Consider the following 13,255-nt stretch of genomic DNA (forward strand, 5'->3'; position numbering starts at 1 on the left):
GAATAATTCGGAGTAGGTATTAAAATCCATGGAGAAGGAATAAAAACTTTGAGGTTCGCTGATAACTTTGTAATTCTGTCAGAGATAGCAAAGGACTTGGAAGAGCAGTTGAACGGAATGGACAGTGTCTTGAAGGGAGGATATAAGATGAACATCAACAAAAGCAAAACGAGGATAATGGAATGTAGTACAATTAAGTCAGGTGATGCTGAGGGAATTAGATTAGGAAATGAGACATTGAAAGTAGTAAAGGAGTTTTGCTATTTGGGGAGCAAAATAACTGATGATGGTCAAAGTAGAGAGGATATAAAATGTAGACTGGCAATGGCAAGGAAAGCGTTTCTGAAGAAGGGAAATTTGTTAACACCGAGTATAGATTTAAGTGTCAGGAAGTGGTTTCTTAAAGTATTTGTATGGAGTGTAGCCATGTATGGAAGTGAAACATGGACGATAAATAGTTTGGACAAGAAGAAAATAGAAGCTTTCGAAATGTGGTGCTACAGAAGAATGCTGAAGATTAGATGGACATATCACATAACTAATGAGGAGGTATTGAATAGAAGTGGGGAGAAGAGGAGTTTGTGGCACAACTTGACTAGAAGAAGGGATCGGTTGGTAGGACATGTTCTGATGCATCAAGGCATCACTAATTTAGTATTGGAGGGCAGCGTGGAGGGTAAAAATCGTAGAGGGAGACCAAGAGATGAATACACTAAGCAGATTGAGAAGGATGTAGGTTGCAGTAAGTAGTGGGAGATGAAGAAGCTTGCACAGGATAGAGTAGCATGGAGAGCTGCATCAGACCAGTCTCAAGACTGAGTACCACAACAACAACAGAAAAATGTCGGAGGACAGTGGGGCTGAAGCAGTGAGAATCACAAAATGTAGGTGTCTTCTTCAACGACAACAACACGAAGTGCTGAACAACGTTAAGAGCAATACTGTATTTACAATTACAATATCGGCATCCTCGACAGCTTGCCTAATATTGAACTGGTCACCCTCAGTCAGTAAAGACCTGAGACGCTGTTTAGTATGTTTGTTCGACAGAAACAGATCTTTTGCCATTGTTACTGATGTTTTATTAAACGTAACAGCTTGTGCAATTCATTTGGTGGAGCTGCGAAGCCGCTTTAGTTATTTCGATCTCCTGTCACTTGTCACATGGGAGTATACATCAAACACAGTCGTAACCTTTCTGCCATATCAACGCTTGATGTAACCTACATACTTTCTAATTAAGGAAAAAGATAGCTCTTTTGGCTCCCAGGCCACTGTATGCAACAAAAGTTCTCCATCTACAATGAACTCTGCGTTTTCGGGCTGTTGCCCAGAATAGTTCTGAAGCTCTTCATCGGATTTTTGGAGAAAGCGATTCTGCGAAAAATCGTTCAGGATTGATAGGATCGACCTTGTGCATTGTGATTTTAGATGTCATACACTATAGAATAGAACTCGATTTCCTCTTTAAAATTTCACACTGCCAAAGCTGTTGCTAATGATCTTTTAAATGCGTGAAGTGCCAAATTCATCAACTTTGTGGCAGTTGATCTTTCCCTCAGCAGCTAGCCTAGTGCTAACTGACATAATACACTCGTGCTCAGAAAAAGCAACATGTGACAAAAACCAGTTATATAACTTTCTGGGATCTGCTTCATCTCTTTGTATTCTTGCGTTGTTGAACATAAGGCCCCGCAGCAAATATTTGTGAATTACATTCGAGTGGAAGCACTGAGGAACCCAGTATGTCCAAAAAACTAAACATTTTAGGAGATATAACAAATGGCAGTTTTTAAAATTATGCTGAAATTTCGGTTTCCATCTCATTTTTCATTAAAATGAATCTAGAGAAAGAATGCCAGTGCACTGTAGGTAATCGTGATACGTTTTCTTGACGTTAAGTTAAAATTTATTAAGTTAACATGTGGGCTTTCTCAATATTTTATAGTAAATAAGCATATATCACTACTTAACTCATACCTGATTGCTAATATGGACAAAAATCAACCAAATTATGTCTATTTTCCTTTCTTTTTGGAATTATGCTCCATACATGATTCATTCTTTGACACATGTTGGCAAATTCTATATGACTCAGTGTAGATCTCCTGGATGATTTCTCCTTTTGCTAGGAATAGTAGAAATGCCTTATACCACGCAGTTTGTTGTCATTTACAGGCACATATCATTATATTTAAAAAAGACGAAGTAAATATTCCAGAATTCTAATCAAGAACAGCTTCCAACATGAGCAACGTAGAAGTAAGTGTCCTCAGACCAGGGAAGCTACTTAAATCACTTAATAAAAGCAAGTCTTCTGGTCCAGACTGTATACCAATAAGGTTCCTTTCACATTATGCTGATGCATTATCTCCATACCTAACACTCATATACAATCGTTCGCTCGACGAAAGATCCGTACCCAGAGACTGGGAAGTTGCACAGGCCACACCAATATTCAAGAAATGTAATAGGAGTAATCCACTAAATTACAGGTACATGTCATTAACGTCGATATGTAGCAGGGTTCTGGAACATATATTGTGTTCGAACACAATAAATTACCTCGAAGAAACGGTCTGTTGACACGCAGTCAACATGGGTTTAGAAAACATCGTTCTTGTGAAACACAACTAGCTCTTTACTCACATGAAGTGTTGAGTGCTATTGGCAAGGGTTTTCAGATCTATTTCGTATTTATGGGTTTCCGGAAGCCTTTTGGCACTGTACTACACAAGCGACTTGTAGTGAAATTACGTGCTTATGGAATATCGTCTCAGTTATGTGACTGGGTTTGTGATTTCCTGTCAGAGAGGTAGTAATTGACGGGAAGTCATCGAGTAAAACAGGTGTGATTTTTGCGTTCCCCAAGATAGTGTTATAGGCCCTTTGCTGTTCCTTATCTATATAAACGATTTGGGAGACAATCTAAGCAGCCGTCTTCGGTTGTTTGGAGATGACGCTGTCGTTTATCGACTAATAAAGTCATCAGAAGATCAAAGGAAATTTCAAAACGATTTAGAAAAGATATCTGAATGGTGCGAAAAGTGGCAGTTGGCCCTAAATAACGAAAAGTAAGGTCTTCCACGTGAGTGCTAAAAGGAATTCTTTGAACTTCGGTTACACGATAAGTCAGTCTAATCTAAAAGCCGTAAATTCAACTAAATACTTAGGTATTACAATTACGAACAACTTAAATTGGAAGGAACACATAAGAAATGTTGAGGGGAAGGCTAACCAAAGACTGCGTTTTATTGGCAGGACATTTAGAAAATGTAATAGATCTACTAAGGATACTGCCTACACTACGCTTGTCCGTCCTCTTTTAGAATATGCTGCGCGGTGTGAGATCCTTACCAGAGTACAGCGAAAGAGTTCAAAGAAGGGCAGCACGTTTTGTATTATCGCGAAATATGGGAGTGAGTGTCACGGAAATGATACAGGATTTGGGCTGGACATCATTAAAAGAAAGGCGTTTTTAGTTGCGACGGAATCTTCTCACGTAATTCCAATCACCAACTTTCTCCTCCGAATGCGAAAATATTTTGTTGACACCGACCTACATAGGGAGAAACGATCAGCACGATAAAATAAGGGAAATCAGAGCTCGTACGGAAGGATATAGGTGTTCGTCCTTTTCGCGCGGTATACGAGATTGGAATAATAGAGAATTGCGAAGGTGGTTCGATGAACCCTCTGCCAGGCACTTAAACGTGATTTGCAGAGTATCCATGTTCCTGTAGATGTACAAAATCGCAGATAACTCACTTTTGTCAAATACCGGACATGTGATGTTTCCTATTCATATAATGGAGTTGCGCGACATTTACTTACGAGTTAGTTTTTTGTCCGTCTTTGTCTTTCTGAAAGCACAATTTGATGCTCTGCAACTTTTGTCGTATAAAATTATAAGTCAGATTTGCAAATTCTCATACTCTGCGCGTATTATAGCGACGAAACGAGTGTTTTTCAAAAAGTGTGAAAATTATCGTTTTATGACGTAGCTTTTATGTAGGAAAATTTAATCAAGTAGTAGAGTTTTGACACTCAGTTATTGCTGAATTTAATGTTCTACATTTTTGGTTACCTTGGATTTTTCGGTTAAGCACCCAGTTACCGAGGAATTTGAAAAAAAAACAAAAGAACATTAGAACTCCGAAATTTTGGCGGTTTTCTAACGTAGCTTTGAAATAGGGAAACTTCATCAAACAGCAAGGTTGTGGCATTCAGTCTTTGCTGAATTTAATGCTCTACATTTTTGTTTACCTTGGCTTTTTCGATTAAACGCTCCGATTCGGAGGAATTTGGTAAAAAGGAAAAAAAACAACAGAAAAAGTCCAAAATTTTGATGGTTTTCTTTTCATCATGATTGAAAGTCCAGTCAGTAATCGGAGCAGACTCAAATTATTTATATCAGGGGCCCATTTGTGTGATTAAAACAGGTTCCAGGATTCCAATAATTTTCAGTACGCAACCCCATTTTAGTACCTAATTATACTGGCCTATAGAGTAATGCATTCAGACGCACTGTATCAATTTGATATTTGAAAATAAATACGTTTTACTCTCCAAATTAGCTCTGTACTGCATACGAAGTTATGTTGATAACCAAACGCACTGTTGAAATGAAGCGGGAACGGGCACAGCGTATGAAATTGTTCAAGCAGTACAAACATATCTCGATAACGGGTAAGTCGCTCCAATACTGAATACTTCCTTCGGAGAAGGAAGCTACCAGCATCACTTTGATCAGCCGTGTCCGACAGAAGGTTGACATTGAAAGTCGTTAATTTTATTGGTCCTGCTTCTTGGAAACAATTTCTTTCTTTTAATTCTCAAAAAGGCGTGTTGTTAGGAAGACATTAGTTCTTCTTGGCTCCGAAAGAACAGGCTTATTACGTTCTCCCCCCCCCCCCCCCCCCTCCCCGGACTGACTTGAAGTGAACATTTGCTTCTCCTTTTCCTCCTCCCCCCTCCCCTTCCCCGGCTGCTGCCCTGTAAGTGAAAAAAAAATCTTGTGCGATTCGAGTTATTGAATTGCGAAAATTTTTCAACGCTTTACCATTAATTTTGTGCAACCTAATAAAATCACATTTACTGTTACATTCATGTATTTCATCTGCACTTTTCTCGACAAAAATACTTCGTGTTGACAACAACTCTCATCAATAGTAGTGTATCTTTTTGCCGACTGCTTTAGTTGGTTCTTCTCCTGTTTCTGAACGACGTCGTTGGATACCAGGCCTCCATATTTATCTATTACGTCTACATCATCATGTTTTTCAATTTCAAAATTTTTTTGCAGCAGTCTCTATTTACTGCTTTATTACTGCGAATGCATGTTCTGCCACGTGACTAGTCTTAGAATGACGCTTATTGAAGGTCCAAGTTTTGACTCAGGGAAGGGTTTCATCAGATAAGTAGTCTCTAGCGGACAGCATTCTTCGCCAATGAGAATTTTAAATTCCTTAATGTTTGCTCCTGCAATACAGCAGCGAAATTTAACACCCGTTCAGCCCACATCTCGTGGTCGTGCGGCAGCGTTCTCGCTTCCCGCGCCCTGGTTCCCGGGTTCGATTCCCGGCGGGGTCAGGGATTTTCTCTGCCTCGTGATGGCTGGGTGTTGTGTGTTGTCCTTAGGTTAGTTAGATTTAAGTAGTTCTAAGTTCTAGGGGACTGATGACCATAGATGTTAAGTCCCATAGTGCACAGAGCCATTTTTTTTTTAACACCCGTTCATAGCAACGCGAGAATGTGAGGAAACACTACCGTTTCTCTCTTTGTCATATGCTCCGACGTATACAGATAGAAATTTATACTCTGGACAAGCTATAACTCCTAACACGATTTTTTAAAAAAATCGAGTATACTTCTTCAAATTACTACTCTAATGGCGGATTTCTTATCCTCGAAAGCTTATTATGCACTTCACATAATTTGGAATTCTCCCAAAAACCGTCTGTTACTACCTATGTGGGAAAGGGAACGTGCAATGCATTTTGTTCTCTGCCCCCCTTCAGTTCTTCTTGTAGGAGTTGAAATTCTCTTAGTCGCTTTGTCTGTTTGTTATGGCACTGACCAGTACTCACTTTGTTGGATTGTTTGTATGCATTATGTAGGAAATACAACTCACTGTCCATCGTCTAATGAAACAATTTGTAACGGGCTCCTGAATGTATCAGCACTGGTTTCGAAGCATGCTGTACTGAAGTGGAGATCGTGTACAATGTACAACAGTAAATGACGACTCCATGTATTTTCGTGATTACGTTGGCACTGAAATGGTTTCCGGTGCTCACGCCTCTGTTGTGCTGAAATTCAAAAAAATGGTTCAAATGGCTCTGAGCACTATGGGACTCAACTGCTGTGGTCATTAGTCCCCTAGAACTTAGAACTACTTAAACCTAACTAACCTAAGGACATCACACACATCCATGCCCGAGGCAGGATTCGAACCTGCGACCGTAGCAGTCGCACGGTTCCCGACTGCGCGCCTAGAACCGCGAGACCGCCGCGGCCGGCGCTGAAAGTCAAAAATTAGTAATACAGCCGCTGTCAACTGAGGGCGAATTGCACTGCCACAAGCAGCAACTTACAACCGAACTGTCGCTTTTCAACCCTACACATACATCACGCTATGTTACAGACCAGTCTGTCACCACAATCTAAATTTTAAAAGAAAAGGACGCAAAAATAACGTTGTCAGCGTTCTGTTCCCTTCTTCCTCGCGAATGTACACACATCGCATCATTACATTACGGGAGGAAGCCCACATCTGATATAGACAAGTTCAGTTCACACGGAAAGCTAATTTATATTCGAACTCGCGCTTGCACTACTGGTTACGAAATTTGTGACACGCGCGGATTCAATGAAATAAAACCCCAATGGGAAGCAAAGTTGTACTCAAGCACACAAAGGAATGACTGATATTGGCTGTTTGTGGGCATTTATTTACATCAAAGGGGATATTTAAAATATGTGACTGGCCGAAATTCGGACCCAGGTCCCCTGTTTATTAGGCAGGTGAGCTGATAACGGCGCCATCCGGACACAGTGGTCAAGTTGTCAACGCAGCTACACGAACTACCCTAGCACGCATTCCGTTACAGCCAAACTCTTAACTTCTCCACACACTAATCTTGTAGTGCCCCTTGCCCATTATCCTCATTACTCGCGGCAGTTCGAGAGTGCTACGCATCTGCACCGAAGTGATAGGCTGGTCATACCCAACTTAATTATTTTCGATTTTCCTCATTGATTTAAATCAATGTCTACTAGCAGCAAATGGCAGTCATCCCTTTGTGTCCTGATTCATAATGGCTGCGAGCTCAAAATGTCTCTTCCTTTTGGAATGCCAGAAAGAACAGACGCCACATATATGGTGCTTGATGACTTTAACTTTGAGAGAATTACGTAGTGGCAAGCTGTAAACTATTTCTTGAATATTAACACTGACACCTTTCATTGCATGTATACAATACGAACGCTTATTGCAGGGTGTAATGAATTATTCTAACCAAATTATTTTAATTAATAAACGAATTACATTTTATACGGTTTAAACAAAAAAGGCAAAACACCGCTGATGAACTGAAATATACACGGCAAGGAAGTCAAGCCCTGTTTCAGAGGAAATCACCCAGCCGGCAAGATCTGGGCAATCACAGAGGGTGGAATTATTGATAGTTGGGAGCTCCAACGTTAGGAGCGTTATGGGTCCCCTTAGGGACTTAGCTGACACGTAGGGAAAGAAAACCAGTGTGCATACCGGGTGGAGTCATTCAGATGTGGAAGGGTTCCTCCCGGATGTCATGAAGAGCACGAGGTACAGTCAGCTACAGGTGGTTGCTCATGTCGGTACCAATGATGTGTGTCACTTTGGATCAGAAGAGATTCTCTCTGGCTTCGAGCGGCAAACAGAAGTGGTGAAGCCTGCCAGTCTTGGAGGGTCTAAACCAGAGGCTCAGACGATTCTGCGACCGTGTAGGATGCAGATTCCTCGACTTGCGCCAAAGGATGGTTGGGTTTCGGGTTCCGCTGAATAGATCAGGCGTCCACTATATGCAGGAGGCGGCTACACGGGTAGCAGGGGCTGTGTGGTGTGCACTGGGCGGTTTTTTAGGTTAGAGGGTCTCGGGAAAAAACAAGAAGGGCTTTAGTCACAAAGGGTGCAGGCTGAATACAGGAAGAACATAGATACAGGAACCATTGGTATAACAGTTGCAAATTGTCGTAGCTGTGTTGGGGAAGTACCAGAGCTCCAAGCGCTAATAGAAAGCATTGATGCTCAAATCGTTATAGGTACTGAAAGCGGTCTAAAGCCGGATATAAGCTCAGCCGAAATTTTTGCGAAGAACCTAACGGTGTTCCGAAAGGACAGGCTAAACACGGTTACCGGTGGCGTGTTTGTTGCTGCTAGAAGTAGTTTAACTTGTCGCGAAATTGAAGTAGATATGTCCTGTGAGTTAGTACGGGCAGAGACCATTGTTGGCAATCGGAATAAAATCTACATCTACATCTACATGGATACTTTGCAAATCACATTTAAGTGCCTGGCAGGGGGTTCATCGAACCACCTTCACAATTCTCGATTAGTCCAATCTCGTATACCGCGCGGAAAGAATCAACAGCTACACTCCTGGAAATTGAAATAAGAACACCATGAATTCATTGTCCCAGGAAGGGGAAACTTTATTGACACATTCCTGGGGTCAGATACATCACATGATCACACTGACAGAACCACAGGCCCATAGACACAGGCAACAGAGCATGCACAATGTCGGCACTAGTACAGTGTATATCCACCTTTCGCAGCAATGCAGGCTGCTATTCTCCCACGGAGACGATCGTAGAGATGCTGGATGTAGTCCTGTGGAACGGCTTGCCATGCCATTTCCACCTGGCGCCTCAGTTGGACCAGCGTTCGTGCTGGACATACAGACCGCGTGAGACGACGCTTCATCCAGTCCCAAACATGCTCAATGGGGGACAGATCCGGACATCTTGCTGGCCAGGGTAGTTGACTTAACACCTTCTAGAGCACGTTGGGTGGCACGGGATACATGCGGACGTGCATTGTCCTGTTGGAACAGCAAGTTCCCTTGACGGTCTAGGAATGATAGAACGATGGGTTCGATGACGGATTGGATGTACCGTGCACTATTCAGTGTCCCCTCGACAATCACCAGAGGTGTACGGCCAGTGTAGGAGATCGCTCCCCACACCATGATGCCAGGTGTTGGCCCTGTGTGCCTCGGTCGTATGCAGTCCTGATTGTGGCGCTCACCTGCACGGCGCCAAACACGCATACGACCATCATTGGCACCAAGGCAGAAGCGACTCTCATCGCTGAAGACGACACGTCTCCATTCGTCCCTCCATTCACGCCTGTCGCGACACCACTGGAGGCGGGCTGCACGATGTTGGGGCGTGAGCGGAAGACGGCCTAACGGTGTGCGGGACCGTAGCCCAGCTTCATGGAGACGGATGCGAATGGTCCTCGCCGATACCCCAGGAGGAAGTGGCGGTGGGTATCGGCGGTGCGGTCCCCTACGGCACTGCGTAGGATCCTACGGTCTTGGCGTGCATCTGTGAGTCGCTGCGGTCCGGTCCCAGGTCGATGGGCACGTGCATCTTCCGCCGACCACTGGCGACAACATCGATGTACTGTGGAGACCTCACGCCCCACGTGTTGAGCAATTCGGCGGTACGTCCACCCGGCCTCCCGCATGCCCACTATACGCCCTCGCTCAAAGTCCGTCAACTGCACATACGGTTCACTTCCACGCTGTCGCGGCATGCTACCAGTGTTAAAGACTGCGATGGAGCTCCGTATGCCACGGCAAACTGGCTGACACTGACGGCGGCGGTGCACAAATGCTGCGCAGCTAGCGCCATTCGACGGCCAACACCGCGGTTCCTGGTGTGTCTGCTGTGCCGTGCATGTGATCATTGCTTGTACAGCCCTCTCGCAGTGTCCGGAGCAAGTATGGTGTGTCTGACACACCGGTGTCAATGTGTTCTTTTTTCCATTTCCAGGAGTGTATATCTTTCCGTCCGACCTCTGATTTCCCTTATTTTATCGTGGTGATCGTTCCTTCCTATATGGGTCGGTATCTACAAAATATTTTCGCATTCGGAGGAGAAAGTTTGTGATTGGAATTTTGTGAGAAGATTCCATCACAACGAAAAACGCCTTTCTTTCAATGATTTCCAGCCCAAATCCTATATCATTTCTGTGACACTCTCTCCCATATTTCGCGATAATACAAAACGTGCTGCCTCTCTACACTTTTTCTATGTAGCCCTTCAGTCCTATTTGGTAAGGTTCCCACACCGCGCAGCAGTATTCTAAAAGACTAGGTCTGTTACATTTTCTAAGTGTCCTGCCAATAAAACACAGTCTTTGGTTAGTCTTCCCCACAACATTTTCTTTGTGTTTCTTCCAATTTGCCGTCCGGGGTGGCCGAGCGGTTCTAGGCGCTACAGTCTGGAACCGCGCGACCGTTACGGTTGCAGGTTCGAATCCTGCCTCCGGCATGGATGTGTGTGATGTCCTTAGGTTAGTAAGGTTTAAGTAGTTCTAAGTTCTAGGGGACTGATGACCTCAGAAGTTAAGTCCCATAGTGCTCAGAGCCATTTGAACCTTCCAATTTAAGTTGTTCGTAATTTTAATACCTAGGTATTTAGTTGAATTTGCTACTTTTAGATTAGACAGATGTTCGTGTAACCGAAGTTCAACGAGTTCCTTTTAGCACTCATGGATGACCTCACACTTTTCGTTATTCAGGGTCAACTGCCAATTTTTGCACCATTCATATTTTTTTAATCGTTTTGCAATTTCCTCTGATCTTCTGGTGACTTTATTAGTCGATAAACGACAGCGTCATCTGCAAACAACCGAAGACGGCTGCTCAGATTGTCTCCCAAATCGTTTACATAGATAAGGAACAGCGAAGGGCCTATAACACTTCCTTGGGGAACGGCAGAAATCACTTCTGTTTTACTCGATGACTTTCCGTCAGTTACTACGAACTGTGACCTCTCTGACAGGAAATCATAAATCCAGTCACATAACTGAGGCGATATTCCATAAGCACGCTATTTCAATAAGAGCCGCTTGTGTGGTACGGTGTCAAAACCCTTCCGGAAATCCAGAAATTCGGAAATTCGGAATCTATCTAAAATCCCTTGTCAATAGCACTCAACACTTCATGTGTTGAAAGATCTAGTTGTGTTTCAAATGAACGATGTTTCTAAACCCATGTTGACTGTGTATTATTAGACAATTTTTTTCGAGGTAATTCATAATGTTTGAACACAATATATTTCCTAAATCCTGCTGCATAACGACGTTAACAATATGGGATTTTAATTAAGTGGATTACTCATACTACCTTTCCTGAATATTGGTGTGACCTGTGCAACTTTCCAGTCTTTGGGTACGGTTCTTTCGTCGAGCGAACGGTTGTAGATGATTGTTAAGTATGGAGCGAATGCATCAGCAAACTCCGAAAGGAACCTAATTGGTATACAGTCTGGACCAGAACACTTGTTTTTATTAACTGATTTAAGTTGCTTCACTACTCCGAGGATATTTACTTTTACGTTACTCATGTTGGCAGCTTTTCTTGATTCGAATTCTGGAATATTTACATCGTCTTCTTTTTAGAAGGCATTTCGGAAGGCTGTGTTCAGTAACTCTGCATTGGCAGCACTGTCTTCGATAGTATCTCCATTGCTATCGCGCACAGAAGGCATTGATTGTTTCTTGCGCTAACGTACTTCACATACAAACAAAATCCCTTCGGATTTTATGCCAGGCTTCGAGACAACGTTTCGTTGTGGAAACTGTTATAGGCATCTCACATTGAAGTCCACGCCAAATTTCGAGCTTCTGTAAAAGACCGCCAATCTTGGGGATCTTGCGTCTGCTTAAATTTGGTTTGTTTGTTTCGTTGTTTCTGCAACAGTGTTCTAATCCGTTTTATGTACCAAGGAGGATCAACTCCGTCGTTTGTTAATTTATTTGGTATAAATCTGTCAATTGCTGCCGATACTATTTCATTTAATTCAAGCCACATCTGGTCTACACGTCTATTATTAATTTGGAATGAGTGGAGATTGTCTCTCAGGAAGCCGTCAAGTGAATTTTTATTTGCTTATTTGAATAGGTATATTTTTCGCTTATGTTTCGGGGATTTGGGGATTACAATATTCAATCTCACTACGACAACCCTGTGTTCACTAATCCCTGAATCGGTTTTGATACTCGTTATTAACACAGGATTATTTGTTGGTAAGAGATCAAGTGTGTCTTCGAAACCGTCTGCTATTCGCGTGGGCTCGTGAACTAAGTGCTCGAAGTAATTTTCAGAGAATGCGTGAAGCACAATTTCGGATGATATTTTATGCGTACCTCCGGAGTTAAACATGTATTTCCGCCAACATATCGAGGGTAAATTAAAGTCACCACCAACTATTATAGTATGAGTCGGGTACGTCTTTGAAATCAAACTCAAGTTTTATTTGAACCTTTCAGCAACTGTATCATTTGAATTGGGAGGTCGGTAAAAGGATCCAATTATTATTTTATTCCGGTTGTCAACAATGACCTCTGCCTATACTAACTAACAGGAAGTATTTACTTAAATTTCGTGACAAGTTAAACTACTTCTGACAACAACAAACACGCCACCGGGAACCGTGTTTAGCCTATCCTTTCTCAACACCGTTAGTTTCGTCGCAAAAATTTCGGATGAGCTTATGTCCGGCTTTAAACCGCTTTCACTGCCTATAACGATTTGAGCATCAGTTCTTTCTACTGGCGCTTGGAGCTCTGGTACTTTCCCAACACAGCTACGACAATTTACAACTGTTATACCAATGGTTCCTTTATCTGCGTTTTCCTGTGTTCAGCCTGCTCCCTTTGTGACTGAAGCCCTTCTTGTGTTCCCTCTAACCTAAAAAACGCTCAGTTCACGCCACACAGCACTTGCTACCCGTGTAGCCGCCTCCTGCGTATAGTGGACACCTGACCTATTCAGCGGAACCCGAAACCCAATCATCCTTTGGCGCAAGTCGAGGAATTTGCAGCCTACATGGTCGCAGAACCGTCTGAGCCTCTGATTCAGGACCCTCCACTCGGCTCTGCACGAGAGGTCCGCCATCGGTCCTGTCGAGTATGCTACAAATGGTCAGCTGTACTTTCAACTTGCAAGCAAGACTGGCAGCCTTTACCACTTCTGTT

Source organism: Schistocerca gregaria, chromosome 1 (genome assembly GCF_023897955.1).
Source record: "Schistocerca gregaria isolate iqSchGreg1 chromosome 1, iqSchGreg1.2, whole genome shotgun sequence".
In the NCBI taxonomy this organism is placed as follows: Eukaryota; Metazoa; Arthropoda; class Insecta; order Orthoptera; family Acrididae; genus Schistocerca; species Schistocerca gregaria.